Below are 18878 nucleotides of genomic sequence, written 5' to 3'. Positions count from 1 at the left end.
TGTTCACAAATCAAGTATAAATTTGTGTACAAAAGTATGGAGATTGGTTTTATTTCATAGACCCCAAAATTAAATTATTTAAAAAGATTTTGTGGGGAAAATATTTCCACATCACACTATAAAAATAAGCAACATTTATGTTTCATTTTAACTGGATGAATGAGAAGTAAACACAGGCGGAATGTTACACTTGGGTTGCTAGGAGACCAGTCGTTTTATGATGCCACAGCTACTCAGGTTGAGAACAATTGTGATGGCCTAGCAGTTTATCTGTGCAGTCCTGCCAAAGCAGCATTTGAAGTTGCAGTGCTCAAAATCATGCAGATTAGAAAAGTAACTGTAGAAAAAGTTATTTGAGATGACACATGTTTCTTCAGAATTTCAAGATGTGTCTCATAAAGATGGACCAACTGTTTCAGGTAACTCTGGTAGATGTCTATTGTGTGATCAAACATTCTCTGAGGACTTGGACTTGAGGTCTGTGATTGAAGAAAATGCTTTTCAGAGTTTGTCTGAAGAATCTTTGATAAAAAGACCATGTTACACACATTGTGTCTCTGAACCAGATGAAGATAATTATTTTCGTTCTCTGACATTTCCAAGAAATCTCTGGAAAATGCCTAGGAGTAACCAATATAAATCCATCTGGTGGGATGATAATGGATCTTCCATCGTGATTGATGAAGATATCTTTAAGAAGGTAGTTTTGGAAAGAAAGGCCTCTTTCAGAATATTTGAAACTGGAAGTATGAAAAGTTTAGTTAGACAGCTTAACCTTTATGGGTTTAGTAAATTGCGGCAGAATTTCAAAGATCTGCTTGTCTAGCTGACTTTCTGGCAGAAGAAAAAGAAGTCTCTGTTTTAAGCAAGGTATTCAGAAATTTTAGTAACCACTTGGTAACATATATGAAAGTTTATGTTGTACATCCATCAATGGTAATATATATTTAAAGCTAGATTTTGAAAATTGAATAAAATTACCAAGTCTTAAATTCTTTATTTTTTTCTAAAATTGGGGACAGTGCCATAAGTATTCAAGATTCAGAGAAACTTTGCTTGCAATTATGAATCTTATCAGAAATATATATAAAGGTATTTAAAGCTGCTTGTGAAAAGTGGCATTCACCGTTACTGCAAATGGTAACTTCTTTAATTTGATGACTATACTACTTAAATGTGTATTTTACAAATAAGGAAATTTAAAAAATAGTCAGCAATGTTCATATTTTGCTGATATTTTCTTTCAATTGTAAACGTGATATCTGATGTTTTATACGTTAGGCTTATTGTAGTCTTGTATTTTGGTTTAAAATATTACTAAAATTTTTCTCTATTTTTGTAGCAGCAGTTCTACCATAATTCAAATTTTAAACGAGTCTTTCCCCAGCTTTTAATCAGAATAAGAAGAAGAGTTGGGATTAAAAATGCCTCTCTGTTATCTTCATTGGCTGAAGATTTCAACAAGAAGCACTTTATAGCAGGGGGTAATGTGGATAAACATAATTCTGCTTTTGTGACTGACACTAGTGGAGAAAGTGCATTTTTACCTGTTGCAAAATTAAATATGCCTCTAATTAGAAAGCCCCCTACTAGACAAATAAATGGTGATAAAAATACCCCGATCAGCGGTGATTTTTCTGCTCCATCATCAAGGTCAGTTAGACCACCAGAACAAATTGCAGTGGATCAGCATGCTATTTTAAATCAGTTGAACCTTGTCCACAGGCACACTCAAAGCAGATACACTGAAGCAAATGACCATATTATGAACTCATTAAAACTACAAATTCTACATCTCAGTACAGCATCTTGTCTCCCATGCAGAGTAATTATTTTGGACTGATGGTGGAGACTTCTGTTTTTCCAAATGGATATCACAACATATCTGCCAAAGAAGGTCGTTCTTCTAAACTTCAACCAGGGAGCAACACACGGTTTCCAGTGAGAGTGACAGCTGATACATCAGCTACCTCTCTTACAAGGCCAACTCATCAGCCAACTTCACTTTATGAACGTCATCCTAATTACAAGGGATCTACCAGAGGACTACCAGTTTATGCAGGATTACAAAGATTAAAATTGATGTTGGCAAATGTCGACAAATATCTGCAATTTTCTTATTTGAACAAGAAACATAGATGTGTACCTGTATTTACCTTATATTTTTTTAAATTAGGTTAAGTGTTAAATGGGAGACAAAGTTAGCATTTACAGTTAAAATGAGATACTTGATATGATCATTTGATGGAACAATATGGGAGTAAATTTAAATACTGTCTTGTAAGGAGGAAGAGAAAATGGAAGAATTTGGAAAAAGACTAAAACATGGAGAGGGGGTAAAGCACTAAGTAGTTTCTTGTTCACCCTGAAAAGTATTAAAAGTGTTGTTAGGATAAGCTGGAACAGGAGATAAATGCAGGAACCGGCCCAGGGATCATGGTCTCTATTATGTCATTCCTGGAATCATGAAGGTCACATGATGTAGTCTCAGATGGCACATTCAGCATGTGGTAGAATTTAAGAAGTAATTTTATCTATGGTCTTCTTTGCGCTGTTTTCAAAGCATTAAAATTGGTACTTTCATTTCCTGCCCTCAAGAGTCTACATTATATTTTCAAGTCAATACTTTATGTTGCTTTTATGTTCAAGCCAAAGACAAGCTTACATCCTCAGGGTGGCACTTAATGCCTTTCCAAATCTAAGCCCACGAATCATCTTGGTTTAGTCATTTCTTTATAAATCTGGCATCTCACTACCTTGGTATATCTTTATGTTTCACTGTATGTGGAAATATATCCAGGAAAACGATTGTCAACTATGTTAGCTTCAACCTCACCACATATACTCCAGCTCATCCTTGGACTTTGGGTGTCCTCCTTTCATCTACTTAGACTTTCCCAGTCTCAGCACAGAAACCACCTCCTCCAGATGTTTTCTGTCTATCCCCCTTTCCTTGTCTAACTTGGATACCAGTACAGTATGCCCAGCACATGTCACAGGATGCATTTTTGTATTAAGTGAATGAAAAACACATGTTGACTTTAAGCAAAATCTACTTTATTGAAACAACAAAACTCTCATGGTTTTCAAACTATTTCATTATGGTCTTTACTCTTCACCGCAAACTAGATCTTTCATATCCCAAGGACTAGTCACTCAAGACAGTAAGTGGAGGTAGGTACAGGAGACAAAGTAATATTTACTTCTTAATTCATGCCTCCAGAGGCATAAAGCAATCCGTTCTCATTTGCTGGAGTTTTTCCTGTCTCTTCATCACCCACCCAACACAAAACAGCTGATTCTCTTCCCCATACCAATAACTATACTGACTTATGATTAATTTACATCTTAGAATGAGAGCTTTGTCCAGAAGAGACAGTGACGTTGCAAACATTTAATGTAGGTTTATACACACTACATAACTTGTGCCCCTTCTAACCTTCACAAAGGAAGTATCTAAGTGGTACTATCCCCTTGGTTGGGGTTCTCGTATTCAGTAACCAAATTGCAATCTAAAATATGTGGACTAGAAGGAGGTGAGGGTGGTGGAATTAAAAATTTGTCCAACTGCAAGAATACCAAATTTATACAGATATTAGGAAGTATAAAATATTCATGGACGTCTTTGATGGTTTCCCATTAATTTAAAATAAAAGGTGAAGCATATTCAGAATGTGAAATACCCTGAAATGCTGGGAAAATAGTAGGCAATTTCAGGGACCCTAAGGCTTCTACTCACAATGATGCAGCTAGTGTCATCTGATAAGACCGTAATGGCAACATTGAGTCCTGAAAATGTGTCTCCATTTGTGAAGAAAGCCTTTGATAATCTGGAGAATGGGCAAATTGACCAGTGTAACCTCCAACAACATCCCATAAATATGACCTTCACCAAGAGAATAAAAGAGCCCAAATGCAGCAGGAGAATTGTGTCTGGACAGCAGTGGTGTTTCCTACAACAGAAACATCAAGTTTTTAAGTTTGTCAGCTCAAATCTGATTGTGGCTATGTTGTTGCTTACATTAGCAGTCTGGGGTTCAGATGGGCTGGTTCAGCAGCTTGTTTCCAGCTCTCTTATCACACAGTGGGTCTTACCGTGATCATCTTAACAAGGTTCTATACTGATAAGTCAAAAGCTACAGTTTACTTTCAAAATTAGAAATTCTAAGGAAGAATATTATTTGTTTGTCCATCTGTAGTTTTCTACCTGGGAAAAGCTAGACTATTGGCAAAAGTACAAAAGTTGGCTGATGCTTTGAAAATTATACTCTGAGCTCTGCCCACTGAATTCTTCCCACTAAATACTACAAATCTCTCTATCATTGTGTGTGTGTGTGTGAAGATGGATTGTTAAGCAGTAACTACGTTTGTCTTAGTTGAGTCATCAGTGAATTTTTCCTCTGCACCTGTCAGAATGTCTGTGAATTAAGAGTTTCATTGAGCCACCAGATTTTCTTCAGATTAGGGAGAGGTAGATTATATTTTTCCCTGTATACTAATTGTTACCTGTTCATTGAATCCAGAGCTGATGCAAGGGCCAAGCCACTGAATCCTTGAATTGGACTGAGGCATATACATTCTGCAGTCCCCAGAGCCCAGCACTGGACTGTGTCTTCTTTTTAATTTAAACTTATGTCTAAGTTTTTTTCTTTTAATTCTCATTGTTGACACAACTTACTTTGGCTTTGAACACCCGTTGACTAATTTATAGGGACTGGAACACTGACTTATTCCCGTTCACCTTGAAATTGCAATAAACTTTTTTCTTTGTATTACCTGGAATAGAGTGAGCATAGTCATCATTTTGAGAGCAGTCCTCAGTCCTAATAATACAGAAATTTGCACTTCTTTGCCCAGCACTTGGGCAAGAATATTTGTTGTGTATCTGAGGGATTATCCTCACATACACTAATGCAACCATGAGAAAACACCACATTGTTATTGAAAATCAAGACTTTGTCAGTATTGCATTCCCATTGCAAAACAGTTAAGAATTGTAGGAGTTATGAGATTTAACCATGCTGAGATTTTTTGCAACCTAGCATGTTCATTTCCTACAGATGCTGTCGGGGAGTTGAGACCATTGGTCACAGACATTGAACTTTATCACTCACAACAAGAGCAGCCAGTTTTAAATTTGTATCCATTCCCTAATCTCAGATGAATACACAGAGTGAAATTTTGATGCCTACAGAAGCAGTGGGCTAAGATGAAGAAAACTTAAAGCATGGTAAGACCCTAATTTTATTAGTATCTTTATGTATAATTTATTTGAATCATTTATTTATTAGTATATTTACCTATGATAAGTATATCTTGACTCAAGTTTTCTTGCTGCAAAACAAATCATGAAAAATGACATGGGAAACCATGATCATTAAATTTCCATTTTTACTAACGCTTTTATTGACATATAATTGGCATAAAAGATTGTGTGAGTTTAGGTGCACAAGATAGGGATTTGATTTATAAGTATTAAGAAATAAATATCATAGCAAGTTTAGGGAGAATTCATTATCTAATTTAGATACAATTTTAAAGAAATACAATTTGTCTTTTGGTTGTGATGAGAAATCTTATGGTCTATCCCCTTAACAACATTCATATAGAACATAAAGCAGTAATAATTGTAATTTTCATGTTTTTACAGGGCATCCCTAGAACAGGTTTATTTTACTGCTGGAGGTTTGTAGCTTTTGAGTGCATTAATCAAATTCTCCTTTCCCAACCACTGCCTCTGTTATGTACAAATCAAATTATTTTTTCTATAAGTGTGTTTGTTTGTTTTTGAAGTGCACTTTAATCTATAACTCTGTGTTAGTTTCTCTTACATAACATAATGTTTGCTATTTTTAATACATGTCAAACTGATCACAACAATAAATATAGTTTTGATAGTTGCTATTTAAAGATAATTCATAGTTATTGACTATTCCCCACATAGTAAATTTCTTGTCCCTGATCTTTTAATTTGCAACTGGATAATTTTCTCTCTTAATTTTCCTCAACTATTTGTTTTTCTTCACCACATTTCCCTCCTTCATGTGAGCAACCTTTTATTTTCTATATATATAACTTCTTTTCTGTTTTGTTATGTTCATTTCTTTAAATTCCAAATATGAGTAAAACTATTCTAAATTTGTCATTCTCTGTCTGACATTTTTCACCTAACATATTACCCTCTTGTTCTACCCATTTTTTGCAAATGACAAAAACTTATTCTTTTTATAGCTGAGTGATAACCCATTGTATTTTTATGTGTGTGTGTGCATATATATATATATATATATATATATATATATATATGTTTAGTGTGCATATATATATATAAATATAGATAAATCTGTAGTTAATAGATGGGTAGATATATATACTATAAACACACATTTCTTTATCCATCATCTATTGAAAAGCAATTAATTTGCTTCTATAGCCTGGCTATTTTAAATAATGCCACAGTGAATATAGGGGTGAATTTATCTTTTCAAATTTGTGTTTATGTTTTCTTGGGATAAGTATTTAGTTATGGAAATGTTGGTTCATTTTTAATTTTTAGATAAAACTCCATACTCTTTTCCACAGAAGCAGCACAAATTTACATTCACTCAAGCAGTGCAGCAGGGTGCTTTTTCTTACATCCTCAACAATATTTATATTTGTTTCATTTTTGATCATAGGCATTCTGACAGGAGTGACATAATATCTCATTGAGTTATGGTCTTGCTTTTTTCTCATGATTAGTCATGTTGACCATTTTCATGTGTCTTTTGATTACCTTTCCCCCACTGTATGTTCATTTTTTTGTAATGGGCTAAATGACCACAACTGTCTGATTTCATTTTTAGGCATTCTGTTGTGTTCCATTATTCTGTTTGTTTTATGCCACTACCATATTCATTACTGTATCTTTGTATTAAAGTTAAAAATCAGGGAAAGTGTTACATCCTGTTTGTTCTTTGTCAAAGTTGTTTGTGTTTTTAGTTTGTTTGTTATCTTTACTTTTGTTTTTTTTGTGATTTCAACTCTTTTGTGTTTACATGTAAATGTAATAATTATTTTTTAAAAGTGTCTGAAAATGCCATTTTTATTTTGAAAAGCACTGAATTTAATTTGTGTATTTTCTTGGCTAGTATTGTCATTTAAACAATATTTTTCTCCTAATCTATGAACACTGTATATCCTTTCATCTGTTTTCATTATCTTCAATTTCTGTTATAAATATATTATAGTTTTTTGAGTACAGGTTTTTTACCTCCTTTTTTGTATACATTTCTTGATTTTTTTTTGTAATGCAACTGTAAATGAGACAGTTCCCTCACTTTCTGTATCTGTTAACTTGTTGTTAGTGTGTAGAAATGCAAGATTTCTGTATGTTAATTTTACATTCTGAAATTTTACCAAATGCATTGAAAAGCACTCATAGCCTTGTGGTGTCTTTTTTACGATTTCTGTTTAAGTATTTCATCTGCAAACAGATTCTTATACTCCTTTTCAGAAATACCTATATTTTATTCACTTTTATTTTGGATAGCTATGGCTAGAATTTCCAATACTATACTGAATAACAGTGGCAAGTGTGAACATTCTTGTCTTCTTCCTGCTATTACAGTAGATGCTTTCAGCTTTTAATCAGTGAGTGTCATGTTAGCTGAGTTCTTGTCATATGCGACCTTAAATGTGTTGAGGTATGTTTCCTCATACCCTTTTTGAGGAGAAATATAATCATAAATAGATACTGAATTTGTCAAAACATTTTATGACACTTTTGAGGTTACCATATAATTTTTATTTTTCAATTTGTTAGTTTGGTGTATCATATTGATTAATTTCTGGGTGATGAATCACTTTTGCATCAGTGGGATAAAAGGGACTTAATCATACTATATAATTCTTTTAATGTTTTGTTTGCTTTGCTAACATTTATTGATGTTTTTTCATGTATGCTTATCAGTAGTATTTAAACTGTAATTTTATGAGATATTTGTTCCTGTTTTAGTAATAGTGTGATACAGAAAGGTGGGGTAGGAAACCTTCTTTCCTTTGCAAATTTTTTGAATTCTCTGAGAAGTAAAGGTGATAACTCTTCTGTATATGTTTGGCAGAAGTCACCTGTGAAACTGTCAAGTCCTGGAATTTTGTTTCTTGGGAGATTTTGTTTAATTACTTATTCAATTTCATTAGTGATAATCAGTTAATATTTTCTATTTCTCATTCCATTTTGGAGATTAGATCTTTCTAGGAAATTGTCCATTTCTTCTAGGGATTCCATTTTAATTGGCATATAATTTGTTGTATCATCTTATGATGCTTTCTTTTCCGTTGACATAAGCTGTAACTTCTCATATATTTTGCAGCTTTTTAACCTGCATTCTCTTTTTTGCTCATGAGTCTCATTAAAGTTTATCAGTTTTATTTATCTTTCAAAGGCCATTATGTAGTTTCTTTAGATATTTCTACTTTTAATCTTTATTTTATGTATTTATGTTCCAAACTATCAGCTTTCTTTCTTTCTACTAACAAGTTTGTTTATTATTTTGCTTCATCTTTTGTTTGTAAGATTATGTTATAAGAGATAGATATTTCTTATTTGTATAAGTGGGATTGTTTTCCTATAAGCATCCCTATTAATACTGCTTTTGCTATATCTCAAGGTCTTTGTTTTTGTTGTTATATTTCTTTTTGTATTTTTTTATTTATGCAGCAATCCATTGCTTGTTTAATGTTGTATGATTTATCCTCCACACTTTACAATTTTTCTCATGTTTTTCTTTTTAGTAAATTGCTATTCTCACAGAATCCATATGTTTCTTCACAAAACAAGGAGAAAAATAATAAAATTTACACTAAATTCTGAAAGGCACAAATTTTCAAAAATTATCCTTGAAAAATGAACAAAGCTGTGAGTATTATCCTCCCTGACTTTAGAACATACTACAAAGCTACAGTAATCAAAACATCAAAATATGTCACTAATAGAGTCACAAAGATCAATGGAACAAAATAAAGAGCCCTAAAATAAACACACACACATATGGTCAATTAGTCTACAATGAAGGAGGCAAGAGTATACAATGGAAAAAAGGCAGTCTCTTCAACAAGTAGTTTTGGGAAAACTGGAAATTACATGTAAAAGGTAAATGGAAGAGAACTTCTTTCCATAGAATACAAAATAAAATAGAAATGGATTAATTTCCTAAATGTAAAACTTGAAACTGTACAATCTCTGAAAAAAAACAGGAGCAGAAGTGCCTTTGTGATAAATCTTTGCAATATGTATTTTTGATCTATCTACTAAGTAAAAAAAAAGGAAAACTAACAATAACTTTTTAATTATACTGAGGAAAAAATAGATGTAATATGGGATACAGTGATTCCACTTCTTGTATAATTGTGAAATGCAAAACCATTTGCAGAGCAAAGGAAACCTTCAGCAGGACTTACGACAATACACAGAATAGAAGGAAGTTTCATACTATGCAACCAACAAGGTGTTAATATCCATTATGTATATATAGCATATTAAACTCATTATTAAAAAAAACACCACAACTTAAAAACAGTTGAAGGATCTTCATGGAAACTTTTCAAAAACAGACATGTGGATGATTTTCATGTACATAAAAAGAAACATAATGTTGCTATTAATTAAGAAACCATAAATCAATACCAGAATGAATTATAATCTCACAGCAACCAAAATGGCTATTAAAAAAAGTCTTCAAATGACAAACATTAATATGAATGTCAATAAAAGGGAACCGAGGTACACTGTTGGTGGAAATATAAATTGATGCATCCACTATTAAAAAACTGTGGACAGTGCTAAGGAAACTAGAAATAGGAACATTATATGTAGCCACAATTCCAGTTTTTGTTATAAATCTGATAAAAATGAAAACATTAAATTTAAAGGATATATTACCCCCAATGTTCTTAACATCTTTATTTATAATAGCCAAGGATAGAAGCACAAATCAACTGCCCATCAACAGATGATTGACAGAGATAGATGTGAGATATAGATAACATAATAAAAACTTAGTCATTGTCATATCAAAAAATAAAATTCTGCCATTTGGAACAATGTGACTGGACCCAGATAGTGTTGCATATAGCAAAATAAGTCATACAGAGAAAAACACTCTATGTTACCACTTTCATGAGGAAACTAAATGTATAAGAGAAATTATCATAAAAAAACAGAAACAGAATCATATATATATGTGTAGTGTACCAAGTAGTGATTTACACTGGGGACAGGGAAGAAGGATGGGGAATACAGAAATATGCAAGCTACTAATAATAAGTTAGAGAACCAACAGGGTTATATTTACAGCACAGAGAAATATTTTAATAATTTAACTGATTTTAAAGAGATTATAGGCATATATTATACTAAAATGTGCATGCATGTGGGAAAATATTGAAGAAAAAACCCAGGAAAAACAAAGTATTTTGTAGTACTCTGATATTAAGGGAGGTGATTAGTTCACTTTCTTTGCTCTTCTTATAATGTCCTTATTAGAATTTAAGATTTTAAACGTAAAAGTATATTCTTTGAGAAGAGTGTCATAAGTTTCAACTATTTCTGTCTCTCCCCTTAAATCTACAGTCAGTGAAACGATCACATCTCAAGAAAAATAACTACAACACAAAACAATACTCCAGAACACATGTGTACAGCTGAAGTTTGGTGGGCTAAAACACATAAAGGTGGCTGAACTGAGGGAAGAGCAGAGTTTGTGCCTGCAACCATGGTCCACTTACTAGGGTTTCTGAGCCCAGAGTTTCAGAGTTCTCAGTAGAATCAGGGTCTCATTGGTTCACACAGCATCAGCCTCCAACTGCACCAGTACTCATGGTCACAGGTAACTTGGAGGGAGCCAAAATGGAGACAGAATTTCCAACCTTTTGACACTCAGACATTCATGACACTCTCTCTACTTCCCATTCACAGTGGTGGAGACAATGTACCTTGCAACATTGGACATGGCAAAGGCAGTTGCCTGAGTTCAACTACCCATCTGTCTTTACACCTTTCCTCAATGTGTGCACTGTGTCTTAAGGGATATCAGATAAAAGGAAGGGTTCACCGGCCAAGTGACAACGGTGGCATTAACTACCAGAGAAGTCTAAGAAGTGACAATGTAAACAATCTTTTATCCAGACAGTAGCGACTAGAATGTGCCATTTTGAAATATTTTCAGAGGTAGCTCAGTTAAGCAAAACCAAAAATTGTGCAATATTGCAAACTACCAGAAAACAAAAGCAAGGACTCCAAATCCCAATCTGCTTTTTAGTGTCATCAGAGCAATAATTTACCAGGACCATGACCAATCACAGTAACATTATAGGGCACGCACACCCACAGATACACACACACAGACACTGACACAGACAAAGACACACATGCACAGGCAAATGCATACACACACACACACACACACGCACACAAACATCAACACTGCAGCAAACAAATTTAAAGTCATGGAATATTGCCGTATAACTAATAGAGAATCCAAAGAGATGCCATACAAAAACTCAATACAAAAAACAAAACTCAGAAAGCAGTTTAGTGAGCTCAGGAATAAAATAAATGTTGATAATGTATACATTACCTAAGAGACTGAAACTATGAAAAACCAAACATTATTGGAGGACCACATGAACTTAATAAGTGATATGAAGAATGCAACAGAAAGTATTGGATGAAGACTCTCTTGTGGAAGAGAGATTAGCAAACTCACCAATACAAAACAAGAAATGATAGGAGAGGGCAGAGATTCAAGATATTAAAAAGTGAGGATATTCTACAATAGCCATCAGACTTCTTCAGGAAGTGCATATTAGAGTGAAATCCTGGAGGGGGAAGAAAGTTAGAAGGCAGTTGATGGTTTATTTAAAGTTGATATAGTTGATAACTTCCTTAACCTGGGTAAGGAACTGATATACAAGTCCGTGAGCCAACAAAACACCAATAACTTTAAGACAATGGGACCTTCTTCAAGATACGTCATATGCAAATTGGCAAGTCAATGACAGAGTAAAATTTTAAAAGCAGCCAAGAAAAGTTATGTTAATCTACATAGAAACCCCCATTAGGCTATCAGCAGTTTGCTGAGCAGAAAACATACGCCGAGGGTAATTATAAAGACATTTTCAAACTACTGAAATAAGAAATCTCCCACCCAAAAATACTCTAACTTGCACAGTTATCACTTATTTGTAAAGTGAAAATAAAGACTTTACCAGACAAAGAAACCTGAATGAGATGTAAAAAACAAAACCTAGACACCTTACAAGAGGTTCAGGAAAGAGCTATTCTAAGAAAAATAAAATGGCAAATATACGCAAAATATTGAACAAAATACTAAGCAAAGACCATGAGAATGTTGCAAATGTTTCCTTAGGTATGTTTTTAAATGCTTCTATTTTATATGATTTAAAGAAAGAAAAATAGTAATTCACTTGCAATAAATATAGGTACATCAATCTGGTAACATGTTCAAAACAGAAATAGAAATAATTTGAGTCAGTATTCATAAAAGGTAAAGACTAAAATTGAAACAATATTAAAGGAAGATGCTATCAGCAGAAAAAGGACTAAATTATACATGAGATGTTTTATTTTTAATTGAAGAACAGTAGATGTACTATATTGTGTAGTTTCTGATGTACAGTATAGTGACTCCAACCACTTTTTAGATTAGATTGCATTATAAATTATTACAATAATTGTAACATACAATTATTTTAAGTTATTGCTTGTAATTCCCTGATCTATACAGATTATCCTTGATGCTTATCTCCTTTTTGTATACTACTTTTTATCTCTCAATGTCCTACCATTAAATTGTCTTTCCCTTCCCCTTTGGTAAATATAAATTATTTCCCATATCTTTCAGTCTTGTCTATCTAATCTCTCTATCTCTCTACGATGTCTCTATCTATCTATCTATCTATCTATCTATCTATCTATCTATCTATCAATCTAACTGTCTAGCTATATGTCTATCTATCATGTGTCTATGTATCTATCCTTCTATGTATCTACTTATCTGTCATCTATCAACAGATATCTATATATAGATGTACACATATATTTGTTATTCTTTAGATTCCACATATATATCATATTATATACTTTTGTCTTTGTCTAAGTTACTTCACTAAGAACAATATTTACTAGGTCCAATCATGATGCTGAAATAGCCATGTGTTATACTTTTTCATGGCTGAGTAATATTCCATTGCATATTTCCAGAATCATCATATCTTCTTAAGTCCATAGTCTACTGTGGACACTTGGATTGCTTCCCTGTCTTGCATATTATAAACAGTACAGTTGTGAACATTGGTTTTACTCATTTAGGGTTTCTTCTCCAGATATTTCCAAGGAGAGGTGTTAGTGTTTCATATGGTAGTTCTGTTTTAGGTGTTAAAAAAATCTGAATATTGTTTTAAAAAAAAGTTGTACAAATTTACATTCCTACCAAGTGTATACAAGTGATTTGTTTCTTCAAAGTCATCTCCAACAGCTTCTATTTTACGACTTTTTGATAATAGCCATTTGACCAGTGTGAAGTGATACCTCATTGTGGTTTTGAACTGCTATTAACTAATAATTAGTAATGTTGAGCATTTTTATCACTAGCATGTTACTTATCTGTAGGTTTGCTTTGGAAAAATATTAACTCAGGTACTCTGCTCTTTTTTTGATTGGGTTTTTCTTTTTCACATTAAGTTGTGTAACCTAAATCCATGTTACATCTATTAACTTGCATCTATTATCCCCTGATCACTTGCATTATTTGCAAATATGTTCTCCAATTACACAGGCAGTGTTTTCATTTCATTCAAATTTTCCTTATCTGTGCAGAAGTTTTCAAGTTTATTTAGGTCTCACTTGCTTATTTTTGCTTTTATTTCTTTTGCCTTAGGAGACTGAAACAAGAAAATATTCCTGTGATATATATCCTATAGTGTATCACCTATATCCCCTTCTAGAAGTTTTATAGTATCAAGTCTTACATTTAGGTCCTTAATACACTTGGAGTTTATTTTTATATATGATGTCAGGGAATGCTCTCATTTCACTGTTTTACATGTAGACGTCCAGGTTTCCAAACACCATCCATTGACAAGACTGTCTTTTCTCCATTGTGTACTCTTGCCTCATTTATCATTTATTCAGTGCTCATAGGTGTGTGGAATTATTTCTAGGCTCTCTATCTGATTTTATTGATTATACCTCTGTGCCAATGCCATGCAGTTTTTATTACTGTAGCTTTGTACTATAGTAAGGAATCTGGGAGGTTTATTCCTCCAGATTTGTTGTCTTTACTCAAGATCACTTTGACAATTTTTAATGGTTTCATGTAAAACTTAGAGTTATTTATTTTCTGGTTCTGTGGGAAATACTACAGCTTCATAACAGGAATTGCACTAAATCTGTAGTTTTCTTTGTGCAGTTCGGCCATGTTAACAATATTAACTCTTTCAATCCAAGAGCACAAGACATCATTCCATTTTATTGAAACATTTTTAATTTCTTTGTCAATGTTTTTTAATTTTCAGTGTTTAGATCTTTCATATATGTGGTTACATTTATTCCAAGATATTCGGGAGACTGGGATTTTAAATAGTATTGCTTTCAACGTCCATTTTAGGGTATCTCATGATTAACTTGTAGAAATGCAAGAGACAACTTTACATTAATATTGTACCCTGCTCCCTTTTTGAAATAACTTATTGTTGATATTAGTCTGTGTGGAGAACTTAGGACTCAATGTAAATTGTTATGTCATCAGTACTGGTGCCAACTTTGCTCTTTCTTTCCATTTTGCATTTCTTTTTCTTCCCTTTTCCTTTCTTCTTTTACTATGGAACAGAAGTGCTGAGAGTAGGAATCCTTGTCTTATTTCCGAATTTACCCAGAAGGCTTTCAGCTTTTCCCCTAAGTATTATAAATTGTTATAAGTGACCTATAGTATGTTGAGAGATGTTCCCATTATACTCTCTTTCATGAGAGTTCTGATTATGAATGTATGTTGAATTTTGTCTAATGCTTTTTCTGTGTGTATTGACATGGTCCTGTGAATTTTGTACTTCCTTTATAAAATATGTGTCATGCTGTTTTACTTGTGTATGTTGAAACATCCCTGTGACTCTGGATGGAGTCCAACTAATCATCGTGTATAATAAATTCTATGTATTGCTGGATTAATTTGTTGATGTTTTGTTGAGAATTTTTTAATGTATATTCATCAAGGATATTGGCTTTACATTTTCATTTCTTTTTTTGGTAGTGTCTTTGACTGGTTTTGTTATCATGTTATTAGTGGCCTCATAGAATAAATTTGGGAATTTTCCTTCCTAATACATTTTTTGAAATAGTTTAGAGGAAAGAGGTTTTAGTGAAGACATCCAGGCATTTTGTTCAAAGGATGTTTTTAAAACTATAGATTTTATTTAAATTATGCTGATTGCTCTTTTCAAGTTTTCAGTTTTCTTTTTATTCAGTGTTGACAGGCTGTACTTTTAAAGAAATTTGTCCATTTCTTTAAGGTCATCCAGTTAGTTGTCACGTAACTGCTCAGAGTGATTTCATAATCTTTGTTTGCATTTCTGTACTATCAGAAATTATTTCTAACATTTCATTTCTTATTTTGTTTGGGTTGACTCTGTATTTCTTTATAATCCTGGCTAAATGCTTATCAATTTGTTAATATTTTTAAGAAAAAAACTGTTGATTTTATGAATTTTTATTTAATTTTTAATTTTTCTTTTATTTATTTTCAACCTAATCATTAAACTTTACTCACTCTACTGTCTTTGTGTTTTGTTTATTCTTATATCTATTTATTTTGGCTGGTTAACATTTTCCTTTGTGTGAGGTTTTTCTTTTTCCTTGTAGAAGCCCTCAATTTTTCTAAACTTCCTTCTTAGATTTGCTTTGCTGCATCCCATATATTTGATAAAGCTGTGTTTTCATTGTAATTTGTCTTCAGGTATGATTTTATTACCTCTTTGTTTTCATCATTGACCTTGTTTTATTTTATTTTTTAAAGGATGAGGTTTAATCTCATATTTGTGCTTATCTTGTTCTTCTTTCTAGAGTTGATGCATATTTCCATAATTTTATGTATGGAGAAATATTTGCTGTAATCTGTATTTGCTTAAAGTTCCTGAGGCTCAATTTATGACATAATATGTGGTTAATTCCTTAGATAACATCCTGAGCACACTTGAAAAGTTTATGTGTTCTCCTTTTCTGATGCAATGTCCAATACCTGAGTTAGGTTCAAATGATCTAATATGCCATTAATACCTTTGTTTCCTTACAGATATTCTTTTGTGATGATATGGCCATCAGAATAGTGAGTTGTTCAACACATCTACTATTATTGTTTTATAATAAATTAATTCCTTCATGTCTAATATTTCTTTTTATTCTTAGGATCTACGGTGTTGGGTCCATATATAATTTAATGAGTGTAATACTGTATTTTTATATTGATCTCTTTTTTTATATAATCTCATATTTCACTTTCACTGGGGCCCTTATTTTAAGACGTATTTTGTATGAGTTGAGCACTGCAAACTGCACTTTCTTGTCATTTCCATGAAACATCTTTTCCATCTATTTACTGATTGTGTTTAACTTCCACCATAAAGTGAGAATTTTTGGGGGGATGCGAAGATGGTTGAGAAGAATGATGCTTGTAGCTCACCCTTTCCCACAAATTCATCAAGACTCACATCCACAGACCTACTCAACTAACCAGAGAACCTGCAGAACTATGATAGAACATTGTCCTCTTCAAAGATAAAGATGCAAAAAATCTGGTAAAAAAAATGAATTAAGAAGAAAAGGCAAAACAGATTGGGACAGGTCGCAAAAGGTAAAGATGCAAAAAATCTGGAAGAAGACAATGAAGAAAGAAAGAAGAAAAGGCAAAACAGATTGGGACAGGTCCCACAGTGAGGGAGCAGCAAAGAAGGACTGGTGCTCATTCACTGAGTTTCCCCTCTCCAACTGAGAGGTCGGCAGGATGGAGGAGGAGCCTCCAAGAATTGAACCTCTATATGTTATAAGTTGACTGACAGTACTAAGTTAAACAGGCACAGAGGATCCCTATGACTCCAAGCCCAAGAGGCAACCTGGCAGCTGGGGGCAGGGCCATGCTGCCCGACCTGGGTGGAAGATGATGATGGTTGCACTGAGGCAGCCCAGGGGAATGGAGGGGGCTGTGTGCCATTTCTGTGGTTGCAAAGGGAAAACAACCTGGGCCCTCCATTAAACAACAAGGCAGACTAGCCCTGTGAGGGGAAAGGTGCATTCCAAATCTCTGAAAATCCACAAAAGTATCTAGGACAAGAGACCTGGGGTTCAGACACAGCCACCATAGCCTCTGGTGCTTTGCACCCTGGCAGCAGCGAGAGCAAAACCTCCATTCACTCCTAAGGACTTAGCAGCCTTAAGCGCCTAATGGGGACTTGTCTACAGTCTGAGACATATAAGATATTACTGTCCTATTCCCTCAGAGAACTTGCTCTGACAATGCAAACAAGGAGCTGGGTTTTGACCCAGACCAGTGACAGGGCACATAGCTGTGGAGAGACTGGCACCCTGAGGGGGCTGATGGCCCGCCAAATTTTGGGCTGTAATGCAGCCCCTGACCATGTGGCTGGGAGAGGGCTTGATGCCCACTACTGCCTGGTCTGTCTGAAACATGTGACTGAGGTATCAGTCAGGGCAGTGACAAGACAGCCCAGAGTAAAGAGAGCTGCTCCGGAACCAGTGTTGGGAGTAGGAGTGTTCTGCTTGTTGACAGACCCTGGAGCTGCACAGATGTGGGCTCCAATGGAGGGCTTCTGGAAAAAGCAAGCTGAGCTTCCAAACCAGGATGAATACAGAAAGAGTTCACATTAACAGTACACAGTATCCAGGACACTCTGACCACCCCCTTGTTTTAATCTGTTTTTACCTATTCCATTTTCTATTATCCTATTAATTATTATTTCTTGGGCACTTGTATATACCCCCCCTTTTAAATCCCAGTTAAATTTATAAAAATAATTTTATTATTATTATCATTTTTCAAAACTCTGTTTCAGCTTGTTCTTCTATTATGTATTATACAATGTTCTCAAACATTTATTACCACTTCTTTAAAATTCTTTGCCTCTCTCTCTCTCTTTTCTCTTTCTTAGTTGTATTACTACATAGGCATTAGGTAGATAAACTCCTTTAGGACCACAGTAGTTAACATATACTCCATAAACCACAGTGTCAGAGAGGTAGGAGCAAGATATAGAAGCAGACAAACCATTCCCAATTAAAAGAACAAGAGAAATCCCCTGAAAGTGTGATCAGTGAAATAGACATCAATATCATACTAGATCAAGATTTCAAAAGAGGAGTGATCAAATTACTGGAGGAAATAAAAGATAGTGTTTAGAGATGTAAAATATGTTAAAAATGAAATGGAAGCTATAAAGAAGAGCCGAGTAGAATAGGAAAACCCGTTGACTGAGATGAGGAATGATCTAAAGGTGTTGCAAAGCTGACTAGATAATGCAGAGGAATGAATTAGTGATCTAGAAGGCAGGAAAATAGAAAGCACCCAATCAGAAGAGCTACATGAGAAACAACAAGAATCAAATTAAAAAAGCACAAGAGACCTATGGGATAATAGAAAGCATGCCAAACTTGGCGTGGTAGAAGTCCCAGAAGAGGAGGGAAGATCAAAGTAGATTGCAAAGGTGTTTGAAAAAATCATGACTGAGAACTTCCCAAACTTAAAGAAGGAATCAGATATCCACGTACAGGAAGCTCAGAGTGTCCCAGACAGGAAGAACACAAACCCACAGCA

General features: G+C 33.9%; 1 long non-coding RNA gene across 1 annotated transcript; it reads left to right on the top strand.

Annotated features, from left to right (window-relative positions):
• The first annotated feature begins 218 nt into the window (after positions 1–218).
• LOC140695249 (uncharacterized) lies at positions 219–16440 on the top strand. Its single transcript, XR_012070941.1, has 3 exons — positions 219–419; positions 5061–5230; positions 16347–16440. It is a non-coding gene; the product is annotated as an uncharacterized lncRNA (long non-coding RNA).
• The last annotated feature ends 2438 nt before the right edge of the window (positions 16441–18878 follow it).

The sequence above is a fragment of the Vicugna pacos genome, unplaced genomic scaffold (assembly GCF_048564905.1).
Source record: "Vicugna pacos unplaced genomic scaffold, VicPac4 scaffold_192, whole genome shotgun sequence".
NCBI classification, from domain to species: Eukaryota; Metazoa; Chordata; class Mammalia; order Artiodactyla; family Camelidae; genus Vicugna; species Vicugna pacos.
The sequence above is the reverse complement of the archived record's forward strand: the minus strand, read 5'-3'. Positions and strand labels throughout refer to the sequence as shown.